At 38.2% G+C, this 15,863-nt stretch overlaps 1 protein-coding gene and 1 long non-coding RNA gene across 8 annotated transcripts in view; one reads left to right on the top strand and one right to left on the bottom strand.

Moving 5' to 3' along the window:
* The window catches only part of Pde4b (phosphodiesterase 4B), a 523,657-nt gene that overhangs the window by 375,388 nt on the left and 132,406 nt on the right, over positions 1 to 15,863 (top strand). The window lies entirely within an intron of this gene.
* The window catches only part of LOC125620356, a 12,539-nt gene continuing 2,125 nt past the window's right edge, over positions 5,450 to 15,863 (bottom strand). The window contains exons 2-3 of the long non-coding RNA XR_007351960.1: positions 6,732 to 6,742; positions 5,450 to 5,460 (exon numbers count right to left, since the gene is read on the bottom strand). This is a non-coding gene — a long non-coding RNA (uncharacterized LOC125620356). The remainder of the gene's footprint in view (positions 5,461 to 6,731; positions 6,743 to 15,863) is intronic.

The following is a 15,863-nucleotide window of genomic DNA, read 5'->3' as shown; positions in this document are numbered from 1 at the left end:
ATATATGGAAAGAGGTAGTTTATTATTTTTTTAATTTTATTTGTTTATTTTAGATATAAATAACAGTAGAGTATATTTTGACATACTTATAAAGGGAGTGGCTTATTTAAAAATAGATTATGAAATGATAAAGCTGACAACATCATAACTAACGGATTAATGGTGTGTTAATCAGTCTTTTGTTGCTATGACAAATATACCTGACACATACACCTTGGAGGAGAAAAGGTTTATTTTACCTTACACTTCAGAATTTTCAGTCCATGGTGGCCCAACTCCATTGCTTGGAGCTTCAGATTAGGCAGAACATCATGGCAGAAGGGCATAGCAGAGGGAAAGTACTCAGCTTATGGATTCCAGTAAGCAAAGAGGAAGGAAGGGGCCAGTCAAAAGAATACCCCCAGCAACCTACTTCCACCAACTAGGTCCTACCTCCTGCAGTTTCTGTCACTTCTCAGTGATCCAACCAAATTATGAATCCATCAAATGGATTAATCCATTGATGAGGTTAGAGCCCTCATGATCCAGTCATTCCCTAAAAGCTCCACTTTCAACACTGCTGCGTTGAGGACCAAGCCTTCAATGCAAGTCTGTGGGGGATATTTCACATCCAAACTACAACTGTTGGGGAAAATGCTGGAGAAAGCAACACTAGCCTGGTAATAATACTTCCAACAAATCTCTCAGGTTGTTTGGTGCAAAATTAGTGGTTTATTATCCAGTGCATGAGAAGCGCAGGGTGACTCAGTACACATCCAAAGCAGTAGCTCCTAACTACCAGATTCAGGACAAGGAGGGACCTACAGGGTCAGCTCACAGGGTCAGCTGAGATCTCATATGCAGTGACAGAGAGAATAGCTCTTGACATCCAAGGACAGAGAAATTAAGATAGGAATTTCCTGGCCTCCAAGAGTAAGTGAAAGGAGCAGTTCCAGGCCTCCACTATGAAACAAGCCCCAAGTCACAGAGTCAGTCTCTTTCTCCATCCCCCACCCCCCTGTCTATCCCCCTCTCTCTCTCCCTCCCCGCCCTCTTTCCCCCTTCACCTTCTCTTTTAACTGTTTGGAAAGTACCAAAGTGGAAGAAGGGAGATGACTCACTCACCATACTTTGGGCTCAGTGATTATTGCTATTTCTTCTCTTTAATGGTCTTTTGTTTACCAAAAAGTTATACTCCTCCTAGATAATCAATCTTTTCCTCAGTATCCGTGCTCACCAACCACCCCCACTCTAGCAATTTTAAATCTTCCCATGACCCCTCTTGGGCCTCTTCCTTACTGTTCAGAAATTTCTTGGAAGAAATCCATTGTCAGATCACTGTGCATCGGTTATTACACCTCTAGACTGTGATGTTCTTGAAAACAGAGATATTTATTCACTTCAGCATTGTGAACTTGTAGCGTGGGGTCTCGCATTTCATAGAATGAAATAAATGTAGGCTAAATGGTTACATAGAATTACAGCAGCAGCCATCTTTTTTTTAAAGTCTGTTTTATCAGTTTTAATTATGGGGTTCAATTTTGTTTTTCTTATAGAAAAATCATGCTATCTATGAATTTATTAATTGGATTACTTATGCCAATAGCTTTTCACAGGGTCAGTGTTCCTGTCTTCTCAGGCTGAATAAATAAATTCAAATTACATCTTGTCAGGAGCTACAAATATGTAGAGGCTCCATTCTCACTCAATTTCACAACAGTTGGGAACTTAGACCTGTATAACCTCTCAAATGTAGGTTCAGGAAAATTAAGACACCGGAAGTCTTCTAATATGGATCCCCCGGAACACAGTCCAGAGGCAAAGACAGCATGAGGGTAGGGATTGGTGGCAGATCCTGGTAGACTTAGATGGTACTGCAAAGGTGGCAGCTTTTTAACCAGCTCTGTTGACTGCTAGTAGAAATCCACCGATTTTACTTAGTGCCTGAGAAATTCCACAGATGTTGAAGTACTCATAAATCCTTCTAGAAGGAGTTCCTAGTTAATAGGAATAATTTCATACATAATAACATATTCCTCAATTGTGGTTTGGTTGCTGTCACAGCATGTTCTGCCTGTCTCTGTTTAATCTATGGTGTTAGGGTCTAAGTCATGGGTAATATTGAAATCCAGAGAAATGTACAAAGATGTACCTTTAGATTCTGTGCCCCATTTTTATTTTTCTAATGCAATTTTAAGAGGTTATAATGATTGCTGGTGGGGGCAATGGCATTTGAAGGAGTGTCACTTCAACTGGCAACACAGAGATCAAATTATTCAAATAAAAACTATTTGGTTGGAATCTTCTGGTCAATCAACTGCAAGAAGATATGGTTTAGGAAGGATTTTTTGTATGACCTTTCAGAGAAACAGGATCAGACAAAGTATAGAAATAGATATAAGCCTCATCTTTGATAATAAAATTAGAGAGCAAGACCTAAAAAGATTTTGGTTGCCAAGTCCATGATGACTGAGAAATGAAAAGACCAGAGACTACAAACTCAGTTCGATTCTGGAAACTGTTACCACTTTATACCACTTTACTAATTCATTATTTCTTTTCCCTTTTTCTCCTCTTCCTCCTCTTGCTTCTCCTCCTCTTCCTCCTCCTCCTCCTTCTTCTTCTTATTCTACAGTGGATTTAACCCAGGTGCACTCAACCACCTAGAGACAGGGTCTCCCTGAGTTGCTTAGGGCCTCACTAGGTTGCTTAGGCTCAGCCTCTGGAGCCACTGGAATTACTGTGCCCAGCAGTTTTTTATTTCTTTTTCTTTTCTTTTTTTTTTAACATTTTTTCAGTTGTTGATAGACCTTTATTTAATTTATTTATTTGTATGTGGTGCTGAGAATCGAACCCAGTGCTTCACACATGTTAGGCAAGCACTGTACCACTGAGCTACATCCCCAGGCCAGTTTTTTATTTCTTGATAGTTTTCCTATAATGATAGGAAGCCACAAAACTGGAAGGACATACCTATTTATCTTCCAAGACAACAGGGAATTAGAGGCTGGGGGAAAATTCCCAAGAGATAGAAAAAGCTAGTTAATGGCAGGACTTACTAGGTAGAGGGAGGGAGTTCAGGAAACCTGGGGAGGCTGGAAGGTGATATGGGGCAGAGCAGCCAAAATGCTCACACGATTGGATGCTTTGCATACTGCTGGGAGACAGAAGAGCAGAGTAGCTGATAAAAAGAATGTCCTTTGATCCCCTCTACTTCAAAGCATTATAGCTCTAGATTAATATTCAGTGTTTCTTTGTTGAGGTACTTTTCTTTTAGCCTCACCTCCCTTCCATTAGAGTGAGAAAACATTTCATAGTTTCCAAATTGTCTCTTCACAAGTTCTAAGGGATAAAGTAGGAGACATTTCGGAGCCTGGTACATTAGCATCCTCTTAATGCAGTATGAAGTCGAGCAGCTTTTAATGTGGATATTAGTTATCAAAACTGATTATTGAAATTGCAAGGAAGCCTTATGTGCTGCTTGCAGGCTAAGACGGATGACGGCAGCAGAGACTTTTGCATTATAAATTAGAATAAATGCTCCCTTTTTAAGCCATTGCTTTTTCGGGTTGCTAATTTATCCTTTTATCAGTGATTTATCCTTTTCTACCCACATTCTTAAACTGCCTGTCCCTCTGCTACAATTTCTTAGTGACATAGGTTTGGGTTTGCTTTCACTGATTTGGAAAATTTAGAGCTTTAGAAAGGTGTCTTAAAATTGTTGCCAAGAGTTTTCTGGAGATGGGTAATAACATCAATTGGAATTGATGGTCCCTCGAAGGAGTATAAGTTGAAAATGTTGCTAGGGCTCCAGGAAATGACATGAAGTGGATGTTTTTCTTATTTTTCCCCCAAATTAAGCCTTGGCTATTTCTGTTGAAAGTAATAAACAGACATTATTTTTACTGCTATTACCAGTAGTAGCAATAGCAATATTTACATAATATATATTAATATGTCTGTTAGAATTGTTTGATTTCTTACAACAGATATTGATTTTGACTAACTTAAAAGAAGGTTTATTGAAAAGATATTTGTTAGAAATATCAAAAGACAATTGTTAGAAATCTGAAGAGCCAGCCCTGGAAATAGGCAAGAACCAAGGTAGTTCTAGAGATGAAATCAGTCCCCTCCAACCAGGCCTCCCCCAACCAGAACCATCAGAGAATGCCCACCTTGCTGGGATGGAGAGGAGCAAGAATTCAGATTCCAAGGTCAGGGTATCTTGTTTGGTCTTGCTGACATCTCATGTGGGCCCCTTGTTTGGTTATGCTGAACCTCTGATTACTGTGTTATCAGACCTTAATAGGAAAGCCAGAATTGTTTAAGGGAAAATTGAACTATTATTAAAAATGAAAAATGAATGTCCAAAACTAAAAAAATGAAGTCGTTGTGCTTTATTTTTTTATTAAAAATGTAAAGCGTATCATTTTACAGCAACACTCTGAAATATGAAAGTAATGTAATTACTTTATGGATTAGGTACTTTATTTATTTGAACTTTTGGATTCAATATATTGAATGAATTCTCCTTTTTTTACATATACTTTTTTGTTGTTGTTTATTTATGTTTATGAGGTTCTGAGGATAGAACCCAATGCCTTCCTTACATGTGTGAGGCAAACACTCTACCATTGAGCTACAACCCCAGCCCCCATATCAGGTGAATTCTTTCAAATAATTTAGCAATTAAGTGATGATATATTTTGTGGTCTTTCCCTGTTAACTCTCCTATTCTTTGGTGCTTTAATATTCAAATCAATAAGATCCTTGAGGAGCTTTCATTCCCAAATCTTTTCTCTGTTCTTCTCTCTGCCCTCCCACCCTCCATCTTCATTTCTTTCAGCATTCTTTTTTCTCTTTGGCTAACATTACTGAAAGCTTATTGCGTTGTCTTCCCTAAGTAATTTGGATATGAAAAGTTGAATGTCAGGTACACAGTGTATTGACAAATTGTCTTCTTTTTCCATGTTTATATGAATTAGGATAAGTCTTGGCTGAATATGCTGGGAATTCTAAAGTAACAGTGGCTTCAACATGAAAAGTTTTATTCTCTTACTTAAAGCTAAGGTGAGCCAGGTGTGAAACAGAAGCCCTAGAAAGTCAGTGTCTGTCTGTCTGTCTCTCTCTTTCTGTTCCACCTTCTTGGTTTTATCTTCCAATTTCAAAACCTCTTTATTAGTCATCATGGGTATTAGAGCTCCAGCCAGCATTCCAGGGGCTCCAGGTTAGAACAAGGAGAAAGAGCAGAAGAACATATAAGGGTTTCCCTGGCTGTCCAGGGTCTTCCTAAGAAAAGTTCTCAGAAGTCCCTCCCAACAGCTTCTGCTCTTATTTCTTTCATTGGTCAGAATTTACTCACATGGCTACACTCAATCCAAGCGTAAATATAATATCTTCTGAGCCTAGGTTTCCTGACCTTTAATTAATGATGATTCTTAGAATTGTAGTGAGGATTCAATGAGATAATCGTGTGCACTTCTTCACAAAAGGGAAATAATAAGCACTAGTGAAAGTTTATAACACTCATGCTACCTTTAGTGGCTCATCTCCTTTTTTGTTGTTGTTGTTTGTGGAATCTCATGGCCTAAAAGAGAAAATAGAATCTTTAAAGTCAGTTAGGACTTCATCCAAATGTCAAAGATTGTCTTAACCAACTTGGTTGCTCCTGCACAAGTAATTAAACCTATCTTATCCTTTGTCTCCTCACTCTTTAATGTGAATGATAAAATCTACCTTGTAGAATTGATGTCATATAGTGTAAAAGTATATTCTGAGCTTTGTTTCTCACCTAATAGATGCTCAAGAAATATGACTAGTTTTCTCCAGCCTTCTCTACATCACAAAGATTTACAGTCATTTATTAATTGAGGCTTTCATTTTGGAGTTCAAAAGTTGGCAAGTTTATGGATTTTTGCAATAATTTTATGAAATGAAGAATAAAATAAAGAATCAACAAAAATAATTTAAAACAATTTACTTATGAACTCAGAATACTTTGAATTTGATGGTCCCTATTATCAGTTTTAATGGCCACATCAATTTGAATGTATATTCATGAAGTACCCACTGTGTGCCAGATGTGTTTCGGATCATAGAAATTCAGTAACAAACAAGACCTGACAAGGTTTCTTTCTTTCTTTCTGAAACACATTTAGGGGCTCAAAAAAAAAAAAAAAAAAAAAAAAAAACCATGAATAATGTAACTTCATGCAGCAACCCATGCTGTGAAGACAAACAGGTAAATGAGACAGAGAAGATGATGGCAAGTGCCCTTTCAGATGAAATTCTCTGGAAAGACATCTGGAAGGAAGCCTGGTGAGAACTCCCTGACAACCACAGCAAACAGCCTAAGGAAGCCTTCAACCCAGGGGACCCTCCTCAACTGGGACTAACTCCAACTTTTCTCTTTATCTCAGTTACCATCCAAAGTCCAAAGTCCAAGCCTCCCATAATCACCCTGACTTTTTTTTTTTGGGGGGGGGGGGGGGGCGGAGCTTGACTCACTCCCTCTTGTGAACTAATCTCCCATGAACTTTTCATCATGCTTCTTGAGTCCTATTCTGGGGATCATCAAGATTTCCTCCATCATTAGTCTTTCAGCTGTTATTCCCTTTCCTTGTTCAAACCGACTCCTGGTTCTCCCTTGGTCTCCAAACTACACTTGCAATGTCCTTAAGGAAAAAAAAAAATAGCTCCTATTTATTTATTTATTTATCCCATATCCCACATTGTAGGACCTAGAGGTACACAAGACCTCTTCCTTATTTTTCATTGCTGCTTGGAGACCATTTTATTCCCTGTCTCAAAAATATGGCTCCTTTAAAGTGCACACCATCAGACCACACCACCCTTTGCCTCTCCTTGTGGCCATTCTTATGCCATTCCTTATAATTCACTTAATACTACAGCGTCTGACTCTGACTCATTTTTTTGTCTCCACAACAAAAGGTGTCATTAATTGATCACTTCTATATCCATGTGGATAATCTATTCAATATCCTAGCAAATAGTTATCTGCTATCACTTCATCTTTTTTGAGGCGGGGTGGGTGGGTACTAGGGATTGAACGCAGGGGTGCTTAACCACTGAGCTACATCCCTGGTCCTTTTTATATTTTATTTAGAGACAAGGTCTTGATAAATTGCGTAGGGTCTCACTAAATTTCTGAGATTGCTTTTGAACTCACAATGCCTCAGCTTCAGGAGCTGCTGGGATTACAGGTATGCACCACCACACCGGGCACAAATCATCCTTTTTTTCCACACTAATCTATCTTCTTTTCCTTGTTTACCCATTTCCTTTTAGACACCAATAACTGAAATGTCTCTAAAATATTGATGTCAAGCCTTCCATTGTGTAACTCCCACTTCCTATCTTTCCAGCTCATCTCTCCATTTTTCACTTAGACTTTGACTCCATTACGACTTCCAATTCATTGACCCTACCAATTTTTCATGTCCCTTACTCCCCTCAACTGTTCTCACAGACATCGCCCACCTCTTTCCCTTACCCAGCTTAGATTTCAGTGTTTGTTTTAAAATTATTCCTTTGTAAACACCCTTAGCTGCGTACCAAAATTCTGGGCAAAATTTCAGAGTTGGTTAAATTAATTCTCACCTACTCAGAATCAGGACAAGAGCAAACAAACATGACTGAAGAAAAACACTCAACTATACTGCTTGGACTGATTCTATATTAATGAACACAAATCTGAGATGAGTTGTTAGAATCACTGTACAATTTTATTTCATGCCAATTCACTTTCCCAGTATCCAAAACAACTATTTTATACCACCTTATCTCTTTGTAAACCTCCCAAACCACATTCATCTGTCTCACTCTTACTAAAAAAAAAAAAAAAAAAAATTGAAGAAATCACAAGCAAGCTAATTTATCTGTCACAAAATCTACCGGTGGGCTTTACCTTTTCTTTGCATACACCAAAGTCTGTGCACCCAGTTCAGCATCTCCACTGTATACTGGACCCCATCCCATCTTGCCTCCTGAAAGACTTCCCTTTCTCAAACACACAAGTGTGGCATAAGCGTTTAAATGGTCTCCACAGCCCCCTCCAGTTACTTTTCTATCTCTACTCTCCCCTTCACAACAAAGCTTTTGGAAAAACTGTGTTTATTTCCTCAGCTCCCATTTTTACCTTAACGCACTCTAATAAGACTTTGTCTACTACACCCAAATGGAAATAGCATCAACAATGTTCTCCCCTGAAAGGGAAGGTACTAGGGAATGTGACTGATCAAAGTATGTAATGTACATGTTCGAATATGGCATAATGAATCTTACTATTAGGTGTAATTGTGGTATACTAATAAAAAAAATAAATTAAAAATAGTATCCTCTCCTTCATCAAAACCTATAGCACATCATCAATCCTTATCTTAGTCTCTTCAGTACATATTTCTAAGGATTACTGCATTCTTAATGTGAACTCAAATATTTTTCCAATTGTACATTTTATAAGTGTCCCTAAAGAACCTGAATTCCTTTGCCCTCATTAAGTGGATTTGAATGGAACTAAGTGGGGAGGGCCTGTCTCTCCTTTTGATTCAGGTACATCAGCTCCCTCAGCACTGTCCTCATGGACTTTGAAGCTAGATTTCTTAGGCACAATGCCAACCAGGATTCATCTAGAGTTGGCCTTCAGATATCATAGACTGAACACTTGAGCCTAGCAACCAGAGAAGAAATATTTGATGCTTAACTAGGCTGTGAATATTTTGAATATTCTTTAATCAACCTTTGCTTAAATAACATACATTCAAACTGTTGATTTTTTTTTTTTAAATCTCACTTTGTATTTTGTTTTCCTGGTGATTGGAAGCTCCAGTTCCCAATGTTAAAAACAACAATAAAACTTTAATTTCATGGATTTGCAATGATTTCTCATTAATAAGTTCCCCAGAAATAACATATTCACTGTATGCATCATATTTGTCTTCAAAAAAATTATTTGCATAATGAAACTCAGTGTCATCCTACCTCTGTATTTTCAGGTCCTTGACCTTATGGAATTGGTAAAAGTGAATGAATAGGGGAAATAAATAGTAGGGAATAGAGATTATGAGTTCCAACAGATCTTTCGATTTGGTCAATAAGTATTTTAAATAAATTAAAGCTAAGAATTCCATTACTTCCTGTTATCTTATATCCAACTAGTTTTACTAATAAAACCTTTGTTGAGGGCCTTCTATGTATTGGGCACTGTTCCAGAGCCTGGAGATATAGCAAAAAACAAGCTAGAAGAAAGTTCAAAATCTCATGAAACCTGAATTCTAATGTTGGGAGACTGATAAAAATGAATACACAAATAAATGGCCAAGAAAATTTCAAATAATGACAAGTGCATTGAAGTAAATAAAGTAAGATGGTGTATAAGGTGGAGTATTTGCAGTGGAGTTGGTAATGTTGATTGCAAAGACCAGGAAAGCCTTCCTGAGGGGTTGATATTTGCTCTGAGGACTCTATCATATGAACAAGATACTATGTGAAGAAGCAAAGAGAGGATGCTAAAGAGAGCCAACAGCAAGGGTAAATAGCTTGTGGCAGGAAGAATTTGGTTTGTTCAAGGAAAGGAAGGCCAGTACAAAATAAGAGCAAGAAGAGTGGTAATACACAAAGAGATTGGAAATAAGCCATAATAAGGATCTTGAATTGTACTCTAAATATGATGTTCAGCTATAGAAAATTTAAAGAATCATCTTTTTTGTGGAGTGGGGGATGTACCAGGGAGTGAACTCAGGGGCACTTAACCACTGAGCCACATCTCCAGCCATATTTTGTATTTTATTTAGAGACAGGGTCTCACTGGGTTACTTAGTCTCACTTTTGCTGTGGCTGGCTTTGAACTTGCGATCTTCCTCTCAGCCTCTGGAGTCACTGGGATTATAGCTGTGTACCAATGTGCCTGGCTTGATCTTGTTTTATTTTTTTAAACTTTGGGATAATATGATGAAATAGTTTATAAGATCCAAGAATGGAAACAAGAATACCAGTTACAACTGAATATCCAGATAACAGACAATGGAAACTTGAATGAGGTTTGGAACTATTCATATGAATGGAATATATAAATATGGGCTAGGGGTTGGAAATAGAGCCATAAGGTCTCCCTGATAAATTGGATGTACCTGATGAGGGAAAGAGAGGAGTCAAGGACAATTGTTGACTTCAGTAACTGGGCAGATAACAGTGCCATTTACTGAGAAGGGAAGGACTAAAGGAGGAATCTATTCATTTGTGGGGGGAAATGCTGTTTTAACCACACGCAGTTGAAGATGCCCATTAGGCCCATGTGTAAATGTTGATCAGGCAATGAATTTAGGAGTCACTTTTCCATGGACATTACCCCTGAAGGCTTCTGAGTTTGTAAGTCTGGTGTAGTATGGTAGCTAAGACAACTAGTTGAAAAGTACAAAAGATCTTTGAATTGAAGTTCTTCTGTTTATCAGATCTGTGACCTTGGGCAAAATTCTTGTGTTGTCTAGACCTCAGAATTCTTATTTATATAACAAAGTTAAATATTATGTGCCTTGTTAGGTTGATGATGAAGATTAAATCATTTAATTTATGCAAAGTGCCTGGAAAGATATAAGCGCACAATATTTATTAGGTATTATTTATTGAACATCTCCTCTGAAATATTCCCTTTGTGTGCATCGGTTGACCTAATCCTCCCAAACACGTCACATCACCACTTTCACTAAATAGGTCTGTAGGAGACTGGAAACAGATTCATGCCAACATAATTTACGTTTCACTTTTCAGAATGTGCATACTTGCACGGACTACCCACAACATTCATCTAGGAGACATTCCAATGAACCTAAATATGTTAATCTCCACTGAAATCCAGATTTTTATAGTCAGCTCCATCCTTGGCATCTCTTCTTTGATATCTATCATCTCAAACTAAATATGATTTGACCCTTGCCCCCAAATTCAAACCTTCTTCTTCTGCTGTCTTCTTTATCTCAGGTGATACCATCTAGGGTGTTCTAATTGCTCAGGTATAATGCCTTGTAGTCCGTGTTGGTCCCTGTCTTTCTCACACATGCTTTATGGAACTTCATATAAAATGGCTTTGCGTTACCCCTGCCATTATCTCTTGCTACTCTCCCCCATACTCACTCTGCTGCAGGCAGAGTGGCCTACTTGCTATTATCTCAACTCCCAGATGTATGTTTGCCTGTGCACTTTGCTGTTTCCTCAGCCCGACACTCAAATATCCCAATATCCTCCATGATGTCTTGCTTTGGGAGCCTGACCACCCTTTAAGATCGAAGCTATTCTTGTACTCCTCCCCTCTTCTCCCTTCCCTCCTCTTTCCCTCCCATTCCTTCCTTTTTAATATACCCTGTTCCCTCCAAGGCAGCATCAGGGTTGTTTCTATTCAAATGGTTTGCCCATTCTGAGAGGTACTGTACTCCCCAAAGCCAGTTTTTCCATCCAGTGAAGGTCCACTGGTTCTCTTCCCATGGACTCAGCACCTTGGCATCAATTAGGATTCTTTCCAACTGCAATATAAGCTACCCTACTACAGTGTCTAAACAAGTAGGGCTGTATTTGTCTTATGCAATGAAAATTTCAGCGGTTAGTCTGAGGCCATACATCACGCTGTGGTACCACCAAAATTTCAAAATCATTTAATCTTTTTTCCACCATCCTGGTGCTTACCTCAAAGCCATAATGATGCTACTGATTGCCTATGCATCAATTTCCCTATCAAAGGCAGAAAAAAGAGGAGGACACAGAACCAACAGGAAGGAATTATCCTAGCTAGTCAGGTTTGTTTTCTGTAGGTTGAACTATCTGATATGGCTGATTTTCAACCATATATTAACCTATGGAAATGACAATTCATATGTACTTTCTTAATGGTTGGAGAGTCTCTTCCTCCAGAGACTTCTGCCTTTATCTCATTAGCCAGAGCTATGTCACTAGGACACTCCTGGCTTCAAGGGAGAGTAGAAGTCAATGATCTTGTGAGCCTATGGGGCAGCCATCTCATTGCTCCTGAATCACTGAGTTTCCAAAAGTCTACCCATTCTCCTGGCTTTGGGCCATCCTCCCTGGAGTCTACATTACAGGATGGCCACCACTCCTTCATGACTTAGGCCTCTCACTTCTGCTGAATTCCCCTCCTCAGCAGCTTCCCTGGCCACATGAGAACTTTAGGGTCCACTGTGTGGTATCTACAGGTCTTGGGACATTACATTTCAGGGAGTGGAGATGTAAGAGCAAAACTCTCAGGCCCTCTGTCTAAATAAACCATACTGTCATTTCTTTTCTATCACATTTGTCCAGTGCTGGCATGGCTGGAAAACTGAAGAGCTGAGCATCTAAATCCTTACACATTTTGTTTAATTTAGTCCTCATAGCAATATTTTAGCTTAATCTCTCATTACTATTTTATATATGACGAGACTATGTCTCATCCAAGTCCTCTTAGTGAGCAAGTGGCTGGACTTCCATTAAAAAAAAAAACAACCCAGATCTTCCTCAATGCAAAGCTTTTGCCTGACTCATTACATTAAAGTACTTCTAAATATATATTCGCCAAGACAGTTATAATCTACTATCTATAGGATGTGCTAGGTAACTGCATATTTTTAATGGTTTTAAGAACAAAGGAAATCCTAGAAGTTTCTAAGTATTCACTCCCACTTAGAGTTGCTGAATATTCCCTAATTCATGGCTTTCCACTTGCCACCCAAGACCCTGGCTTGCATTTGGGTTTTGATTTGTGCAATGCCAGGAAAGATGTTCTAGAAGGACAGAAAGTCTAGTAAAGTGAAGAACATAGACAAAAGTGAGTCGACATAGCTCTGGAAGAATCCATAATTCCACTTGGTTAAAGTGTAGGCAAATAATGGCAGCATAGAAGTTTAGAAGGTCAAGACCACATCCTACCATTCAAACCTTGACTGCCAGGCAAAGGCATTTGAACTTTCTTTTGTCAACAGTGGTGATAAATGAGAGGTTTCAATACAGGAGAGTTAAATGGCACTTTGTGTTCTGTGCTGCAACTTCAAATTTTCTTTTGAGAATTGTATTTAGAACCAAGCAAACATGATAGTCCTACTTCAGGAATTACTAAGGGAAATTTAAGAGTTTTGTTTCTTTTTCTGTTATGGTCATTTTTCCCAGATAGCAATGGGACTTAGAGCTTGTGCATCAGAAGAATTGCTAGCCTTTAAACAAACAGACAAAAATAGAAAATCAGTTATCTACCTGTTCAATTTTCCTGGTAAGAATAGAAGTCACTGCTACTTACATTAAGTAAGAAATGACATTGAGCATCTCCCAATACTATGTTAAAATTATTTCTGGATTATAAAACCAGCATGGAAGATGGAATGAGTATTATGGCTTCCTTGTCTAGAGTATGCTAGAATCATACTTCAGAATAGAATCTTAAAACAACATGGAAGAATGCTGAAGAAGTTAAATGACTCACCAATAAAACTGAGAAGCAACAAATAATAAATGCATCTAGACTGCTTAAGGTGGTGGCTTTTATTTGTCCAAGTAATGTCACATTACTGAGGCCTCAGAGAAAACAGTACATTCATCTGTGAGTCAGAGATATGTGGGTCAGAAATACTGTGTGAAGAGCCCTCTGTTCTTTTGATTACTGAAAGTTGTGTTTTGGTTAACCTGCGTGATTTACCAGTAAGTTAAGATAATTGAGTATTAAAGAGGAAACCCATGTTGGTAGGATTGGTTGTGAAAAGATAAAACAAGGAAGTGGAATTATTGATAGAACCAAGAAGTATTCAGAGATGACTCTATTGAATAAATCAACAATGAAAAGGACTCCTTGAACTGTGAGAGAGACAAAGGACAAGCTTGTAAGGGAAGCAATTGAAAGCAATGCTTTGCAAAGGTGTGTTCTCAAGTCCTTAGCTTCTGAGGTAGTCACTGCTTCTGTTATGAAAAAGATGGATTTGCAAAGTAACAATGCCCTTTGCAAAATAGAAATCTCAATAGCAATTGATAACTGAAGAGGAAAACAAATTCACATGGGTCCAAAAGGAAGAACCTCTCTGTCCACTTCAAAAATCTGCTCCCATATCCCTCTTATGAACATTGCTTTGGAAAGAAAAACTGAAGCCTGTCATAGTGATTTAAGCTTTTTATACTGCACACAAGGGCCAAGTGCCAGGTAAGGGATTGTCATAGCTCTCCAAGAACACTGTAATAGTGAGGCTGTCCTTCAGACCTACCTGGTTCCTCCTTACCTTAACATTTGGGGAACTGCCCAGCCTGACGAAGGGCAAGCTATGATCTGCTCAGAGGCATTTGGTTTAAATTACAGGAAGATTTAATTTCTAAAAATAATGGCAAATAATGGCAAAGCCTGGAGACTTTGCTTGAACTCTAATAGAATCACAATACATTTATTTTTGGAATGTTGATGTTTCTGAAACTCTTCAGATGCAAAATCAATGCTAAGTAGTTTTATGGAAACTGGATGCATTTTACATAAGATTACCACCAGAGCTGAGGACAGTGACGCACAAGAGCCCTGCAGTCAGTGCCTGGAATACCCTGGGAACAATGTCTGGGTGCCTCTCAGGCAGCACCTGGCATCCACACCACACTTTCTAAGTTTTATCCTTTGAACTGTCTTTGCCATTGTTGGAGCTTCAGCATGTTGGCTTTGTCTGTCCAGCTGGATCGACCCACACTTCTCATTGTTTTAATCACACTTGGGAGTCATTGGTGAACAGATGATCAAAATCACCTCAGAAATGAGCATACACAAAAGAGAGCTGAGCCCAGGGACTCTCCAAATTTCACAGTTGGGGAAAGATTAAAAACCTAGGAGAGTCAAAGAAATAGGAAGAAAACTAGGAGAAGGTAATATCTTGAAAGCCAAATAAAGAAAAGGATAGCTTGGGCCAGATATCCCCAACATTTGAGAGAGATGAAGACTGAGCATTGACCATTGGCTGGAACACAAATGTAGGACACTGGTCACCTTGATCAGAGGGACTTCTGAAGTGCTGTCAATGATATCCTGATTGTAGTGTGTTGAGAACAAGATAGGTATCAAGGAAATGAAGACAAGAAAAGCACCTTTTTAAAAAATTCTAGATTGTATTTTAGAGCCATTGCATTTAACACTTATTGCTGTTTTGCAGAGTTTGAATGTTTGTATTTTATATTTTGGAGTGAATTTTACTGTGTCTGTTTGGGCTTTATGCATGATGTTATCAGATATATGTGATAGTAAAATGGTTCCTATAGTGAAGCAAATCAACCTTTCTATTATTTTGGTGGCAAGCAACTAAAACCTACTTATTTCACAAAAATCCCTTATATGGTAAAAATATAATAACTTTATTCTTCATGTTGTACTTTAGATCTCTAGACTTGTTCATCCTACATACCTGCTTATTTTATATTCTTTGACCTATATCTCCCCAGTTCCTCTCCCTGTAGCCCATCCTTATTTGCACTTCCTTACTCCACCATGTTTAGGGAATGTATATATCCTCATAGTTAAAATATATATCCTAAACACAAATGAGATCATGTATTATATTATTATATATCATGCAGTATTTTTCTTTCTGTGTCTTATTTAGGTTTCATTTACCATAAAGTCTTCCAGTTCAACCCATGTTATAGCAAATGGCAGATTCTAACTTTTTCATGCATTTAAGTTGTTTTCATTTCTTTGTGATCATGAACAATGCTGCCACAAACATGGGAATGCAGACTTTTTAAGGAAGGTGGTGATTTTCTCTCCTTTGGGTATATACTCAAGAGGGATTACCAGGTCATATAGTAGTTCTATTTTTCTTTTCTTTCTTTTTTAATTTATTTTTTTATTATTAGTTGTTCAAAACATTACA

This window comes from Marmota marmota, unplaced genomic scaffold, assembly GCF_001458135.2.
Source record: "Marmota marmota marmota unplaced genomic scaffold, marMar, whole genome shotgun sequence".
NCBI lineage: Eukaryota > Metazoa > Chordata > Mammalia > Rodentia > Sciuridae > Marmota > Marmota marmota.
This window is presented reverse-complemented; position numbering and strand designations above follow the sequence as displayed.